An 18173-nucleotide genomic window follows, 5' to 3' on the forward strand; every position below is an offset into this window, starting at 1 on the left:
GGATCAGCAATAGTGCAGCCAGCAGGACCAGGGCAGTGACTGTCCCCCTCTACTCACAGCAGGTGAGGCCACACTCTAAGTCCTGTGGCCAGTTTTGGGCCCCTCACTATGGGAAGGACTTGGAGGTGCTGGAGTGTGTCTAGAGAAGGGCAATGGAGCTGGGGAAGGGTCTGAGGTACAAGTCCTATGAGAAGCAACTGAGGAAGCTGCAGATGTTTAGCTTGGAGAAAAGGAGGCTCAGAGGAGACCTTATTGCCCTCTATAACCACCTGAAAGGAGGGTGTAGTCAGGTGAGGGTCAGTCTCTTCTCTCAAATAACAAGCAACAGGAAGAAGAAACAGCCTCAAGTTGTGCCAGGGGAGGTTTAGATTGGAAATTAGGAAATTTTCTTCACAGGAAGGGTTGTGAAGTTGCCCAGGGAATGGTTGACTCACCATCCCTGGAGGTATTTAAAAGACACATGGATGTTCAGTGGTGAACTTGGCAGTGCTGAGTTAATGGTTGGATTCAATAATTTCAGAGGTCCTTTCCAACCGAAATGGTTCTATGAAGTGTACCACAGCTAATGGTTTTCTCTTTAAAGTTACTGCAGCCACACTGAATTATATGTCAGGAAGATAGTCACAGTCTTTATGAATACTGTCTTCTTGATAGATAACCAAGAGACACATTAATTTCCTCCAGCACTGTTTCTCAGTGAAAAAAACCTAGCTGTGCACAGGCACTAGCTTAATTTTGAATTAATTTTCAAAAAGTTTGTTTGGAATTCATATTAAAGTTGGGAAAATATGTTCTTTTGGTCTACAAATGTTTACATTCTTTGTTTTACACAGAAACTGTCGCTATCCTGACACCAAACTAATTTTTCTTAATGGACTCAATCCACTGTCAGCAAAATCAATGAAGTGCATTTTTCATCAGTCTTAATGGGATCTGGAAAAGGGCCCATGTTTCTAAATAAAGCCAAATACTGGGCTGATTCTGTATTCTGTTATACCCATGCAAACTGGAAATCAGCCAGTTGGCAACTTCTTTTTTCTTTCCTTCTCTTTTGTGTTTTTCAACCGAAAAAAAATCCCACTTTATTAGGGTGAAAAAGGTAGAAGCACAAGATGACAAGGATGAAACTGCAATTCCCTTTTCAAGTGATGTAATGCTTGATTTGTATGCCTCAGCTCAGAAGGAGATTTGTAAATTACCCAAATTTCAGCATCTTGAATAATTTGCAGCAGTGTTGGGGTTGATCTGACTTAAATGTGGCTGCCCACATACTCAAAGAGCCTTTTCTATTGCTGACTATTGGCTGAGTATAACAACACTCAAACAATATTTCTTATGTGGCACCTATATACAAGGCAGGCGAATGTAAAGTAAAGCTATCACATCTGTTCTGCTCACCCCTTGTCCGTGGAGACTTTCTTCATTTATTTGCTTTGGCAAAGTAAAGAGATTTTTGCACAGTCTCTGGCATCTCCATGTATGTAAAGATATCATAACACAATCCCAGAATTTGACAAACAGGTGGATTATGACAGTGGCTTAAACAGCATACAGCTTTAAAAGCAAGAATGACAGTCTGCTTAGTTTTCAAATAATGGCAGTTTTCTAAACAATTCCTCACACATAAAAATGGCAGAAACCCCTCTGTGGCCGAGAACATGGTTGCCAATGACCTCATTACAGTTACCTCAGAAAATAGGAAAAGACAGTGCAGTACCTGGTAAAATTCCTTTCTCCTCTATTCTCTGCCAAAATTGCTTCTCATATTTAGGAAATGTTTAGCTCTCATGTTTTAGATCTGGAAAGCTAAATAGTAACTTTCCCTGCTTTATAAACTGTATGAGATTAAATCATTCGCAGCAGACAGATAAAGTGTAGTTTCAATACCTCTCCTTCATTCTCTGCGTTTGTCTTTGAAAAGGAGGGTGATTGCCATAAAAAACCTCACAGGAAAATAATGGCACTTATGTACTCTGTTTTGTTGAGTATCTACCATATATGAAGAAAGAGAGATCCTTTTTGCCTGTGTCTTGGATAATGTGCAGCTTATACAAAGAGGAATGGTTAAGACTTTAAAGAAACCACTATCTACAGGAAGAAAAATGAATATGGTAGAAATCACAGCTAAAATGCAAACTGGTGTGGGAGATTAGCAGACAGAGAAGAGCAGGCCTCCAAGGCAGGCAGGCACTGATTAATCTTGCAATCCTTTCACTTGGCAAAGAGCACAAGCAAATACTTCCTTCCATCCTTAAGGACATATGACCACCAACAGATTCTACCTGTATTGTTCTGCATTTATCTGTTAAAGTGTTCTCAAAAAAAAATATGATAAGGTCCCATTTTTAAGCAGGAATAAATGAAATAAAATAAAAGTACAGCCCTAATTCTTCTATCACTACTACATTCCCCACTTTTGAGCCTGCAGGTTACTCCTGTTGATGTCCATAAGCATTGTATCAGTAGAGCAACCAGAAAGAGTATACACAGAGACCTGTTCTTTAACACCTTTCACAACTGCAGCCATCCTTTTGGAAGAAGAGGTAGTGTTAAAGAAATCCATGCCTGCTCACAATGCCATTCACCTGCCTCCACTGTTGACACTTGGCACTGCCTATGGCCAGTGGGCAGTCCCCATCTTCTGCACAGGTTCAGTTCAAAACTTGCAGGCTCCAGTGGACACAATTGCGTCATTTCAAAGACAAACACAGACACATTTTAATAGTTTGGAAAATGTGACTGTGCAAGAGGCTCTGCTGTAATGCTTGGTAGAGACTTACAGGGTCAGAGCATGTTCAATGAAGTTCCTGGAAATTTTTGTTTTAGTTGTGTTTCAAAGGCTATAATAATTAAATAAGCAGCACAAACATCAGTATGATCAATACGAAATCAGTTATGGATTATTTTTCTCTCCTTGGGTATTAATCATTAGTTGGATAAACCTTAGAAGAATAGAATACATACCTTTCCCAAGAAGCAAATGAGAAAAAGCTTTGATAGAAACACAATTTAGAAATACTTTACAGAATACCTATCTATAGGGCTGCAGGCTGAGGGAGACATTCTCAGGCAGTTGTCATTATGGTGATATGTCTTTGGCCTCCAAAATGGGAGTTTACCAGTTCAAGTTACCAAATTTTCTGACTTCTATCTTGAATGGAATTCAAGAGAAACTAGACCCCAATTAGAGATAAGTCCTACTTAGTCAGAAAGCACTATTGTTTGGGCTGTCAGGCTGGCTGATGGATTTTCTCATGTACAAGAGTTATGTTTCATCAGCTAGTTTAATTCTTACAGTGACAATTTAATACATTTAATTTAATACAGTTTTTAATAGTGTTTTTTGTTGTGGTTTTTGGGGTTTTTTTGACTCACTAACTGGATTTATAACCTATTTCTTTTGCTCAAAGTTAAAAACATTTTGCTTGCTGCTAGGCCTGAGTTTGGCTGCACATGTTTAATACACAGTACATATTTCATCAACACATGCTCCATCTCTTTGTTATTTGGAGCATTACACTTATCCTTTCCTGATAATTAACCCTCCGTACCTCTTGTTTTCCATGGTAAAAAAAAGAAAGTGATGAATGATGCAAGGCCCCACCAGTGACAGAACTTTTCTGTATGGAAGTACTAACTCATTCCAGTGCTTTCTAAGATATGAGGCAACATTTTAAAAGGCACACAAATAATTTGGCTAGATATTTTTTGATTTTTTTAAAGATTGCATTGTGATATATACCTTATGATATGGTATTTTTATTTAACATGATTTGATTATTTTCTTTATTCAAAAGCTTAAGAATTCTGGAAATGAGCTTCTATTGATACGGGAATTCAAAGTGTCTTTTAGTATATATTTTACAGATTAGTTTAGATCACACTCTCAGAAAAAAAAATAACTGTTCGATGCTTAAATTCTATTAGAATTAGTTATGTTTAAATAAAAAACCAAGGTCACTTCTCTCACACGTGCACTTTAGAGATGATCCTTGGCATAATCTATGAATTTATATTCATTGAAAGTGGTAGATAAAAGTACAATCTCAGATTTTTGTAATATTAGAGTGTGGCTGACTTTGTAACCCTGATAAATAGTGTTGTTTGTAGAGCAGTCCATCCTAGTATTCATTATTGGTCTTGACCACAGTATCATAGAATACCGTGAGTTGGAAGGGACCCACAAGGATCACTGAAGTCCAACTCCTGCCCCTGCACAGGACAGCCCCAAGAATCACACCATGAGCCTGAGAGCACTGTCCGAATGCTTCTTGAACTTTGTCAGGCTGGTGCTGTGACCACTTCCCTGGGGAGCTGTTCCAGTGCTCAACCACCCTCTGGGTGAAGAACCTTTTCCTAATATCCAACCTAAACCTCCCCGGCACAATTTTAGGCCATTCCCTTGGGTCCTGTCAGTGGGCATCACAGAGAAGAGATCAGTGTCTGCCCTTCCTTTGCCCCTCCTGAGGAAGTTGCAGACTGTGATGAGGTCTCTCCTCAGTCTCCTTTTCTTCAGACTGAACAGAGCAAGTGACCTCAGACACTCCTCATACAGCTTCCCCTCAAGGACCTTCACCATCTTTGTTGCCCTCCTTTGGACACTGTCTAATAATTTAGTATCTTTCTTATACTGTAGCACCCAAAGCTGCCCCCAGCACTCGAGGTGAGGTCACCCCAGTGCAGAGCAGAGTGGGACAATCCCCTCCCCTGCCCTGCTGGCGATGCTGTGCCTGATGCACCCCAGGACACGGCTGGCCCTCCTGGCTGCCAGGCCACAAAGACTCACATTCAACTTGCCAAGGACCCCCAGACCCCCAGGTCCCTTTCTGCAGAGCTGCTCTCCGGCCTCGTGTTCCCTTGGTGTCAAGCACAAGTTTTAGTCTGAACCAAAATTCAGAGAAAGTCCCTGAGGGGCTTCAGGGAAATTTTGCCTGGAGTTCTTTATGAGCAAGTCCCAAAGGAACATCGTGAAAGGAGGATGTGAGAAAAATGAATATTTGCCAAATTCCCATAACTACTTTCTTAAATTGCACATATTCCTGATATCCGTGCACAAGTACTCTGCATTTCCTTAGTCTTAGTATTGAGCTCCTGTATCGTGTTTACAAAAGTAATTATTATTTACTTTCCAGTCCCAAAAGAAGAAAGCATCAATCTCTCAGGCAGGTTCTTCCCTTATACAAGAAACACCAGTCACACGAAGCCTCATGAAAAGTTACCATAAAAGCTAAAAACAAACAAGGATTTCTTAAAAATGCAATTGCTCAATATACCCAGAACTGCCAGCTGCAGTTTCCTCTTTAGGCTATTGACTTCATAACCTTACCCAACCCTTCAGAAATTTCCTGGTCAACAAGATTTTTCGGAAAAAACAAACAAAACAAAACCAAACCAAAAAAACCCATTGGTTTGAATTAATTTCCTGAAGACTGAATTACTTCATAAGAAGTCAGACTAAACAATTGTAAAAGTTACTAAAAGTAAACCAGTTTATCACTGTAGAGCAATAAAGGTAAATAAGCAGACAAGAAAGCTTGTTGGAAACTACCTCTTTAGACAACTATCTTGAAAGAATATTCAGATATCCTCTGAATATTTGTTTTTCTGTATTGGAAGAAAAGGTAGTGCAATGCATTTTCTTTATTTTTTTATTTAAGTACAGGCGTAAGAGTAAGTAGGAGTAAGATTTCAGACTAAAATGGTAAATTCTTGTGAAAGTTTGGGTCATGGTTATTCCTTCTCTAACTGAATAATATATTTACGATTGTGACTATTTAAACTTGTAAAAGTGATTCTCTATGTAAAAGCATGAAGTGCATTTTTAGCAAGTGTATTTAAATCAGAGAAGTAACATATTTTGTGAGAATACCTTTGCTCTGCGTTTACTGCTGTTAGCATATTCCTGTCCTCAGTAGTGACCTCGGTGGGACTACTTACATGAACCAGTTCACATACACAGCCTGTATTAGGCTGTTCTATGAGTCTGTAAGAAACACAGCCCCAACTCACTCTAGTTATAGTTTTTTTATAGATTTCAAGGAAAAACAGGAATTAACAAAGAAGTGTCCATAGGATTGTTAAGGATTAAATGAGAAAGTTGGGCTCCCATCTAAATAAGGATGCTGTTATATTTTTGTTTACATAGAAACTTGAACGACTGGTCTGGCTGCAGTCTATCTTATGTGCTGTAAGGCATGTGATACAAATCTTATCCATAATTTCAGACCTAGGTCTTATGAGGTACAGTGTCTATATGAAACAAGACAGAGAAGTTACCTTTAGGTTAAAATATGTAAGTGACTTTTAGTTCTTTAAGGAACACTGGCAACTCACATGTTCTGCTTTCAAGATTTCAAAACTATAAACTCAACCAACTGAAATCTGACTTTTTTAAAAAGACGTGTATAAAATAAAATTTGCCATTAGAAATGCTTGTTACCCAAAATATCTGCAAGAGCATTATTTTCTTTCAGCAGAGGCTTACCGACTTTCAGTCATGGAAGAAGCCTCTACTGCTGCATAGCAATGGGATAGAAAATGCACCATCATACTGTGCTGAAATTCTAATGAAGACCAAGGATCTTTTGTCTTTTTCTATTTTAGTAGGCTTTTGGAGGGATTGCAGAAGAGCCAGCCACTCTCTTGTGGGCTTCATAGAAAGCTGAGAGAGCATGATGCAGAACTTCCTTCTTCTCCAGAGGCTTGTCTGTGAGAATGCCGATGTGGAAAAGCATCAGTCCTGCTCTTGGCTCCATGCTCAAAGCCACATACGAGCAAGTGCAGAAATACTCACTTTCAACCAAGTGTTACTAACTGCTGTTAAGTTTGGGGTTTTTCCCTTTTTGTTTCACTACTCAAGTTTGCTGCCTCTTATTTTGCTTGAGAGAAAAGTTAGGATGTTTCTAAGAACAGAAAATATTAATTAAAATAAACGTAAGGCAAGACCCTACCAGCAGCTTTCAAGCCAAACCGAAGGCTAGTGTGTGCATTTCTATTTAAGTGCATGCCTTGTTCTGATTCTTGCTGGGTTTCACAGTTGCAAACTGTTTGGTATGCTTAGAAGACCTTAAAGTAGATTACTTAAGAGAGGTAAAACCTCACTCACTTTTTCTACATTTTCATTTAAACAAATATTTGACATTGTGGTTTCAGAATAAGAAGCAGTTTATTCCTGGTATTTCACAACAGACATAGCTAGTGGCTCTTTCTGACTTCTCATTTCTCTCCTGACAGCAGGGATGGCTGCAGAGTCATCAACCCTGACAGTGCTGAGCGAGCTAGAATAGGTGCTGCTCCTTAGAACACATTTTGAAAAATTTTTGTTTTTCTTGAAACCTTAAGGTGGTTTTTTGTTTCTTCTGCTTTGACAGCCTGTTGCAACCTCTCTTCCTACTCGCCACAGGCATTTGTTTATAGCTTTTCCACCCATCCAAAGTATAAGGAAATTACTGCCCTGAAAGCTGGAAGTTGTGCTATGAAGGAAAAAAAAGTATTATTTTCCTGACTGGAAGTGACTGTAGCCAAGAACAACACAGATTCCTCTGGTGCCGTGTCTGTCACCAGCAGTCATGCTCCTTCCTATACCATGATAAGTGCCTTGTGTGTTTATTCAGGACTGTTTTATATATGAACAGTTTATATATGAACTGACAAAGTCAGAGGGGCAGCACTGGCTGTGGGAGGTCATGGAGGGATTTCCAGGTAGACCAGACTGGACTTGAATGAACAGGAGCAAGCAAATGTTACACAACCACAATTTTTCTAAAATCATTTTAGCAACACAGGAGAACTTTGGCAGTCCTAAGGCATTTAGTCAGTCAACATTTCTATAAACAAGTACATAATTTAATTTTAAATGTCATTTCATTCCAGGGGTCAGTTTCAGGTTGCTGTCACACAGGCCTCTTCCTTGGGGAGATTTGTCCAAGGGTAACCTCTGAATACACAAGAAGCAAAAGAGGACAAAAAACTCAGTCAATTCCAAAAAGAACAGTCCTGGTTTGAATAGCAAGCAATGAATGAAGGAAAGACCAGGACTTTCTTTTAACAGTGATGGACTGAATGGCAAGCCTTGTTCTACAACGAGGTAAAACATTCCCCACAGAAGTTTTAATTAGCAGGAAATTCATTTTCTGTACTTTTACTGTTTTCGGTTGCAGACTCAAGACCCTTTGAGAATTTGAATTACAAAACCTGGCAGAGTAAAATAAAACACTGCAAAAAGAATGAAATGATCTTCAAATATAGAAGAACAAATGCCAGTATGGAAGCTGAGGAGTCATAATCCTTCTCTCATAGAAAACAAACCTGTTCTGGCTTAGAGAATTTCAGCTCAGGCCTGGTATTAGAAATGCAAGGCTTCATACTGATAAACAACCCTCTCCTTTTTTCCTTCAGTTCAAGGGCATGACAAAAACTGAACAGGTTCAGTTTCCTTAGCCAGGAATTCCTACAATGTACGTTAATATCTGCTGAGTCACGGCAGATATTATTTTCCCTTTAATTTCTTTTTGGAATAGAATCTCCTTCTTGGGAAACTAAAAACAAGGCACTGGACCTGAGATCTGATACCAAACCCCTTATGGCTGGCAGGGAGTTTGTTTCTGTAGGTGGACCTGGCTGCAACTGTCCCCAGAAGCATTCATTCTGTGCGGCCTAAATTGTTCTATAATGCAAAGTGACTCTTCACCTGGTAAAGTTGGAAAATAGGAAACAGATTAAAAATGAAAATTGATTAAGAGAGAATGAAAGACATCATCAAGATCGCTTATAAATTTATGTTTAAATTAGGTAAACGATCTGAAGATTGTCATATCCCAGCCAAGTTTGTCTTTCCCAGCACAATTGGCTTGCAGGCACCATTCAGACACATCCCAAAGAGAAGAAAATGCATTTTCTAGTAATATGAACATTGTGATCCAAGAAAGGAAAAAGAAATTACTGCCACCTCTGTTTCTCTTAGTGCATTGTTTTTAAGTTTTTGATACCATTTTACATTTTATATATGACCATATTCTTTCATGAAGGGGTCAGCACATAATTGTGGCCATATGTAACAGCTCCTTAGGTATAAACAGTGTTTAATATTGCTTCATAAGCAGTTCTTTTGGCAAAATTAACAAAGATTCAGACAGGATTTAAGGACACTAAAAATCAGGTTCATGGCTGTGGGTGGAAAAAAGAAGGAAGTCTTAAGATATTTTTAACCTACCATGCTAACTTCAAGTTGTAATAAGCACAATACTGTCAATGTAGTCATGTTTGATTTGGAGCAAAGCAGATTAAAAGTCCTTTCCCTGGATATTGGTCAATGCAAATAATACCATCACATACAAGTTCATGTAGTATGAATTCTCAGGATATTTTTTTCTAGGCAATTCTAAGGAGGTTTGAAGTTTACATTTAATTTGAAGAAGGGGGTTTGTTTAAATCTTACTTGAATTAGTCAAAGGCCATCAAATTGATGTGGGCTAGAAACCTGTGAAAACCTTTCATTATCTATCCAGCATTTATGCCACATTTCACTGCCACAATTAAGAGTATGTCTTTCCTAAGGCTTTCCTTAGGAAATATATTAAAAATATATATTTCTAATATAAGGATGGATATGAAACAAGGTATAAAAAATATATAAAAAAATAGATTGGAAACCAATATTATGCCCACTTGTAATTTCAGAGGGTATTTACAGTCATATAAAGTTGGCACTCTCTGGTAGGAAGATGTATCCCCCAGTGCAATCAGAATTAAAACATACATTTACTTCTCTGTCTGCATGTTAATCTGGTTAATATAACAAATCAATTTGAGAGAGTAAATTAGATTTTCCTCTGACACCTATTACATGTATAGAATTAGTTTAAAAATATAATCATATTTACCAAGACTTTAAACTGGGAGAGATTTCTGCTTCATGGTCTAATGATGATGTCTGATCCAAAAATACCAGTCAACTTAAGTCCTTGTAGGGTCTGATGAGAGGTTGAATTGGGAAATTCCTGTATTAGCAAAGAGTTTGAATGTGAAGCCAGTGATGGAGCACTTCACTGACATATTTTGGAGTCCATTCAGGTGTCCAGCTCTACAGAAATGTCAGAAATGTCAGAGCCATTCCCCTTGAGGGTATTGCCCTATAGTGGACATAGTGGAAACATCCTGAGCTAGGAATACAAGCTCAGTCTGAAAAGATTCTTTGTTCCTTCTCAATACAGGAAGGAACCTACAGACATTCAACAGTGCATTGTTAAAAATCACCTATATGTATCAGTCAAGTGTATAGGAAATCTAAGGAAGTAATTTATTTTGTATACATAGAAAAGAATGCTTCTTCATCCTTTTATTTTTTTTTGTTGTAACAGAGCTGGTGTTTCTGTCCAAAATAAATTCCTAGTTCTTAGGAATATCTCAAGAAACCTCTGATGGAAAAAGAACAAGACAGATTTCTGCTACTTTGAAACAGAAGCAAGTTTGCTAAAAAATAATGTACCAGTATGTCAGACTGAGCAGGCTGAGTATGCTTTTGGAGGCAATATTTCTAGCTTAGAAAGATATCATGTTAAAAACAACAACAAAAAAATTTACACATTTTTAAAAGCCATTAATACTTGTTTTATTCTCAGTCTTTCTCCTTTTTATTAGTTTGTTTTTGATTTGTTGTGGGGTTTTTATTAATTTTGAATGAGCATCTACATAAATGTTGCAGGTCAGTATGCAATTAAAACTAGGACTTTGCTTGTTACATCTCTAAAGACTGAGCAGCAGACTCCCTTTAAATGCATAAATGTGAGAGGGCCCTTTTCCTAGACGAGCAAAACTAGAGTCAGTTCATATAAGTAATGAATCCATTCTGGCAAAAAGTTAGACCATTCATTCTGGACCTCTCTTTCTAGTTCAAGTAATAAAGACAGGTCTGGAAATCCAATTATTGTCCCCTGTCTGAGATCTTTTAAAGAACTTAGGAAAGGTCTCAATGAGAGAGAGAAATCTAGAAAACATTTTAAAAGTGTTTTATTTAAAATATATTCTTCTAGCCTTATTGTATAGGGTTCAGAGTATAAGTGATCTGATTACCAACATATGTTATGACTGTTAAATCAATTACTGATTTTTTTTTTCTGGCTGCAGCACCACAGAAACAACATATAGGATTTCTGCATTCTGTTTGCAGCTCTGGTACTAACTTGGATCTCAGTTCAAAAGGAAATGGAAACATAGATATGTTTAATAAGAGGGAAAAAAAGGTTAAAAAAAAAGCTTTTAAGAGCAGGGAGAGAGAAGCATTATTAAGCAAATTTAGTTTTGGACATATCTATCTATCTATCTATCTATATTTTGCTTTTAGTCATTCTGAAATGAGCATGAAGGTATGTGATGAGAACAGGTGTAGAAATGCAGGTAACATCCTCAAACATTACCTCATAACGTTGTCAAATAAGCTAGGCTATTTTACATTATTTATAGGTATTAAGTTACATGTTCTATGAGGTTATGAGTTGTTTTTCACATTATCCTAACAAAACCAAACCAAAACAAACCAAAACAAACCTCTTTCAGTTCAGAGAAATAAGAAACATTGAAAACATCAGAAGGTGTGTCCAGGAAAGGACGAATGGAGATTGATCTTACATGAGGCAATGCCATTTCAAGGCTGAGCTTGGTGAAAATGCACCATGTAGATGCCAATGTGAGGCCCTAACTCTCACTAAACTTTAAGCTCCAGGTCTCTGTGTAACATTTTTATTTACTGACATTCTTGGGGGTGTGGGGTGGAAAGTTATTTTTTACTAACAATTCCTGCAAAAGAGGTTTCTTTCAAACTGCAATTAATTCTGGGATCTGCTTTTGACTCATACTGTGAGTAAAACTGGGAAATTCCAATATTTTGTAACTTTAATATCATTCCAGGGACCTGCAACCAGAAATTCCAGGAAAATTCCCTACTGGAAACTGCATTTGCAATGTTTGAGTGAACACCATGCGTGGTGAGCCAGCTGCACTCCATCTTTTGTTCCCTGACTGAGCCCACATGTGAGATTGAGCTTCCAGAACGGCTGCTTACAGGCAGAGATAACAGAGTCTCTTTCTCCTAATGTGTCCACCTACCCCTCAGTTCCACACCAGGGAGAGAGGCTGAACCTTACTGCTGAGCTGCTTCTGAGCTGCTGCAGATGAAAACTGAAGGCGAACCCAAGCTGGCACTGGTTTGCAATGTAACCTACTTGCATTGGTGAGACACAGATTTCCAGATCCCTCTTTGAAGCAAAGATATTAAGAGATGTGGTCAGGTTTTTATGGCTCTGCAGCACATAAACACAGCCTGGCCAGATCTGCTTCAGATCTCTGGGCCATGAAAACCCAAACCCCTTGGGAAAACATCAGGGATAGCTGTTGCTGCTGCAAATCTGCCTGTCTGGCAAGCCCTGTAAGAACTCAATTAACTCTACCTACTTGATTAAAGTTCAGTAAAGTGTGTATAGTTTCATTATAAAGAAGTTAGGGAAATTGATTCGTTTGGGTGAGAAAATATCAACCCATCTCAGATGAAAGTTAAGTACCTAAATCCTGTTTGCGCCTCTCTCCAAAATACTGGATTAAAAAAAAAAAAAAAAAGAAAAGGGGTCTCTCAGAACCTTTCCCTCAGCTTCTTTCAGTTTTCCCTGAAACACCTTTTCAGAAGCATAAGCAGTGAGCTGTAAAGCAGATGAGTTCATTATTGGCTTAGTTTTTTAAGAATGACTGTATCACTCAGTAGTTATGACACTAGTTTTCCAGACTTCTGTCTAACCCAGGTTTCCTTCTTATTGAAATGACGGCACTTTAGGACCAACAATTTTTTCTTCCTCTGTGTTTGGAGTTATAAGTGGGATTTTTACATAATAATAATCTGATATATGCTGTTGTGTTTGGGTTTGTTTTGTTCCCCAAACAAGAAGCATACAGCAGCACAGAGCTTCTGGAATATTAATTATATGTAGTTTATTTCAAGATTCCAAGATATGGTTGTAACCATCCTTAGATTAAATCCATCCCACAACTGGAATATAGTCTGCTGAGGGGCAAAAGGTTAAAGAGATAATTATTTATTCTACACTGTCTTAAACTAACTTTGGAGGTGCGTTTCATCTAGATTTTTAATTCATATTTCCCTTAAGCGATGTTTATTTTCTTAATGACTTTGTGTTAGCAAAATTTTCTGACAGTGAAGCTGGGGGGAATTATGAAGAAAGGGGAGAATAGCTTATTATACATGAGGAATGATTGTGAGGTTAGAAAAATAATAGAGAAATGGAAAATAATATGAATTTAAACTCAGAGAGAAAGATACTAATAAGCATTTCTGCTCTAGCAGAAACTATAAGAATTAGGCGTAGTAGGATTTGCAATGCAGAAAAGATTGGAACACATTAGTGGCACTGAGGACTAGCAGTTTCCAACTAGATTTAGTATTTCAAGTAGTGATGGAGAAGTATCAATGCAGGTGGAAATCTCATTTGGAATACTGTAGGCAATGTTCCAGGAAAACAATTCTAAAGCACAGCTATCAGGTAAGGGAGGTGTCAATGGTGCAGGAAGTCTCTTCTAGGTATGCATTTCTATGCCTCTTGGCAAACTTCATGGTATAAATTCATTATTTAATATTCACTAAAAGCCTGACCAGAAAAAGCAGGAAAAAAATACATTTGGCCTTCCAGTTGAGCTAGGAGCAGAGAATACTTATATTAAAATAGCTCCTTATTTTCCTTATGCATCAGCTTCCCCATTTGAGAAACAATGATGTTACTTACCCCATTCTATAAACATAATTAAACTAATTAAATACTCATCAGCCTGAATGATTAATGAAGCACTTTGCTCTGTCTCTGTCCAGTACCACAACTTATGACTCTACCTGCTACTACAACTAAAGAAAACAAAACCATGTAGCTTTAATGCAGACACTAGCAGCCCATAAACTTCCTGTTGTCTCTTTTTATGAGCCCTTGAATTTCTTCAGATGCCCAGTGCACTGTTTTTTTCAGAACCAATGTGGACTGGGAAGATTCCCGGGTTCCCAAAACAGTCAGGAGACTAAATGTCTCTTCAGCAAAACTGGAAAGGGCAGAGTACATAGAACAGTTTCCTGGAATTCCCTGTCTATACACAAAATATGAGTCCAGTACAAAACAACAGAAATATCTGAAGCCTTTCCTGTTGAATAAATGTTACCCTACAAAGGATGCAAGATTATAAGAGAGAGAAAAAACCCAAAACAACAACCAGGAACGTGATTCTACTCTCTATTCGTTACAGCACTGGAAAGAGAAAACAGAGTTGGAAAATCCTAGTTTGGTGTTTGTAGTTTCCACTAAACTCTAAAAAGAAATATGCAAATAAGGATTCAGTATTCCCTTGCCCACACTAAGCAAGATTAGCTAGACTTAGGGAGCCAATTCTTTCTTCCTGTCATCCAGTGAAAATGGGATTTGCTACTGAACACAAACATCACTTTACCAGGTTGCTTAGAGAACATCTCTTTCCTCATAGCCTCTCAGAGGAGTAGGTGTAATTAGGCCACCATCAGGTTGAAAAGATAATTAAACCTAGATTTTCTGTTTCCTAAATACTCAAACCACTAAGCCAGCAGTGGAGGCTGTTCCCTATGGGGCAGGCAAGGCAGGCACATCCTTTATGGGCGATTCACATGGTAGAAGAACACCTCCTGATGTAGCAGGGCAGGATCTAATATATGGAGACATAGAACCTGAAAGCTGAATGACGCAGTGATTTCCTTCAGTCCTCAGCTAGAATGTATGGTAAAATAATCTCATGAATGAATGGTCAATTCATGAGTCATACATAGGTCTTTATTTTGCAATTTTCCAGACATCCTTTTGGAAATTTTCCAGTCATTGGAGAATCTTTTTATCCTCAAATACCACAAAAGATTAAGGTGATTGAGAAATCCTCTCTGCAAAGGGAGAAGTTATTTTTTGGAAAAGCCTTCAGATGTCAGCTTTAATAAGTACATGATGTCTAATCTCCATGATCACATTGTGATGTAACTTAAAATGACCTGGTAATAAAAAAATCACTATTTTTAGAAGATTCGTAACAGAATTGAGTATTGAAGCACCTTCTTTAAATGTTCTGTCCTCTGGTGGTCCTTACAACTCAGTGTCGTGGTTTAATCTCAGCCAGCCACCAAGTCCCACACAGCCCCTTGCTCACTCTCCCACCAATGGGACTGGGGAGAGAACTGGAAGGGTAAAAGCAAGACAACTCATGGTTTAAGATATAGAGACAGTTTAACAGGGAAAGCAAAAGTCGTGGACACAAACAGAGCAAAACTAGGAATTAATTCACTGCTTCCCACAAGCAGGTGTTCAGCAGTCTCCAGGAGAGCAGGGCCCCATCCCATGTGACAGTGACTTCGGAAGATGAATGTCATCACTCCAAATCTCCCCCTCCTTCCTCTTCCCCAGCTTTATATACTGAACAAGATGCCATTTGGTCTGGAATATCCTTTTGGTAAGTTTGGATCACCTGTCCTGGCTGTGTCCCCTCCCAACCTCCCATGCACACCCAACTTCCTTGCCAGCATGGAAGTATGAAAAGCAGAAAGGCCTTGGCTCTGTGCAAGCCCTGCTCAGCAATAACAAAAACATCTCTACGTTATCAGCCTGTGTTCAGCACAAATCCAAAACACAGCCCCTGTGAAGAAATTCAACTCTACCCTAGCCAAAACCAGCACACATGGAGCTAAGTGCAAAGGCTCCCATGCATGATACATGAGAAGAGCTGCTAATAAAATTTGGATTCTCAACAGTGCATGTTCTGGGAAATAAACTGCCATAGATAGCTAGGAGGTAAATCCACAGAGTCACAGAAGATTTCTTCTCTGCCTGTACATAGATTGTCATATAGGTGTGCTTATAGCTGAAAATAAAGTCTTCTTAGGGCCTAGAATCTCTGTGGTTAACTGCACATACATTTAAATGATAGATGGAAGAGCAGTTGCCTCTACTTTCTACTCATTACTTTAGTGATTACTGCTACCATACACTACATGGAGATCAAGGCTCACCACGCTCTCAGCCTCACTGGGTTCTGATCTATGCCTCCTGCTACATAGCTTTACACAGTAGGCAAGGTGCTTTTTTGGCAAGGGCGTGGTTTTTTTCACAAAGGTGCTTTTGAGGGTTGGGTTCAAATCTGTACACTGGACTAAAAGGCCTCTAGGTATTTTGAAAAATATGGGGGGGACACCCATATTTTGTCCGCTCACTCTTTGAGTCCAAACCAGCAAGATCCAGAGCACCACAGTCAGTCATAGGTCAAAGTCAGGTCTGAAGGACTTCACTGAGTGTGTAGGGTAACAGAAGTAGTTCATCAAAGTAAACCTTCTATTTACTGGTGAGGCAGATGGCCCTTTGGGCACTCTTTTCATGAGCAGACCTTCAGTAGGAAGCCTCACTCTCCTGAATTACATAGAGCTGATGCATTTTAATATTATCCTAATTTGGAGAAATAATGTGATTCCAATTAATTGAAATTTGCCAGCTGGTTGGATATGAGCCCACTTCACTGCATGTTTGTGTTATGTTCTGTTTGTAAATGTACACTGGGACACATCCTGTTCTCATTTCACAGTTGTAAATAAATCAATTCTATTGTTTTAGTAGTGCTCCTCACCTAGCCTTTCAAGGGTCAGGTTTTAAATGGCATCATGTAGCATTGCTTTTCTGAGTTCTTATACATCTGCTGAATCATGAAGCTGAGAACTTATTCTAAGATAGTGTTCTTGCCTTCAGCCCCCAGGGCTCCAAACAGCTCTTTCTTCCATTTCTTCTTGATTTTACATGCCAGTCTTTTAATCAAGATGTTATGTTGTACCACATCATACACTCAAATTTCTATGAGGCATTTTACATCAACACTATCAACACTATTACTCTTAGCAACGGTGTGCATTCTCAATTAAAAAAATAAAAAGCCATCTAATCCTTTCTGCCATAAACAGTGTTGAATGATTTCAATTAATGGATAAAAATATAATCACCCATAGTTCTCTATTAATTTATCAAAGTCAAGCTAACACATCTTTTATGACATGGATCATTCTAATGAATCCTTTTTAAGGAACTGGAGATCTACAGAAAACTTCAGAATTTTATTTACCACAGGCCATGATGTGGCAATGATTATGTTATATCCCACTCCCATCAAGGTGGAACTATAACTACTTCCTTTTTCCAGTTTTATAAATCCCCTCTATTAGTCCAGGCTTAAGCAAAATTAACACAACTACTGAAGTTCCCTTGAGACAAGTCTTGGGTTGGCCACAAGTCATTAAGACCTAGATGGTTATTTTTAGTAGCTGCTGCTTACCAGTCTCCTCAGTTAATTTGGAAATAGAAAGTATATAGTCTTCTTTGGAGATGCTGTACTAACACACTTTTCCATACCTGCAGACGCATTTATTTTTCAGCTGGTGGGAATATCAGGAGAATTTAGTAGGCTGGAATATAAGGATTCTGAAGCATAACTTAGATGATGGTAAAGTAAACTTATAATCAAAAGGACAAAATGTATGATTCTAAAATCCCGTTAACAGAGCATCATGTAGGAAAGCCTAAACTAGAGCCAAAAAAGTCAGCTACACAAATAAACAGATACATCATATGAGCACAGCACTCCCAGTACAGGAATGGTTTCCATCTCAAGCAAAGTGCTAAGTTGACCCAAGTCTATTTTGCCCAGAATTTTAGATAGTAACTTAGCATAATGCTTCGAAATGCTGTGTTGGTTAAGTTGGTTGCAGATAAGCTGTCACCTGACCATGCAGTGCTGCCACGTACCAGGGGGGCCTGTGGACTGCCTCACAATGGTGCCGTCAAACTGAGGATCCAGACAAACCACGAGGAGGAAGAAGATCAGGCCGGATTTAAGTTGAGCTTGGCCAGATGAAAGAACTCTAGCTATTTGAGAGGACTGATACCTCCTGAAGGCAGAATGCAGCACTGCAAAAATACACACACTGACATTCAAAAAGTAGCATGATCATGCTAGCACAACTTCGCATGCAAATCAGTTAGACCTTGCTTAATCCCCACAGTGATTCCTCTGCAGTGAAATTTTCCATTCTGCTTTCATTTTTTGTAGCTGTTTCAGCAGTGAATAAATGTCAGATGTCA

At 38.6% G+C, this 18173-nt stretch overlaps 1 long non-coding RNA gene across 2 annotated transcripts in view; it reads left to right on the forward strand.

Moving 5' to 3' along the window:
• LOC104697183 overlaps nucleotides 1-18173 on the forward strand; it is a 33920-nt gene extending 15747 nt beyond the window's left edge. For both annotated transcript variants that reach the window (XR_753131.4, XR_005601764.1), the window contains exon 4: nucleotides 11905-18173. This is a non-coding gene — a long non-coding RNA (uncharacterized LOC104697183). The remainder of the gene's footprint in view (nucleotides 1-11904) is intronic.

This window comes from Corvus cornix, chromosome 4, assembly GCF_000738735.6.
Source record: "Corvus cornix cornix isolate S_Up_H32 chromosome 4, ASM73873v5, whole genome shotgun sequence".
Lineage (NCBI taxonomy): Eukaryota > Metazoa > Chordata > Aves > Passeriformes > Corvidae > Corvus > Corvus cornix.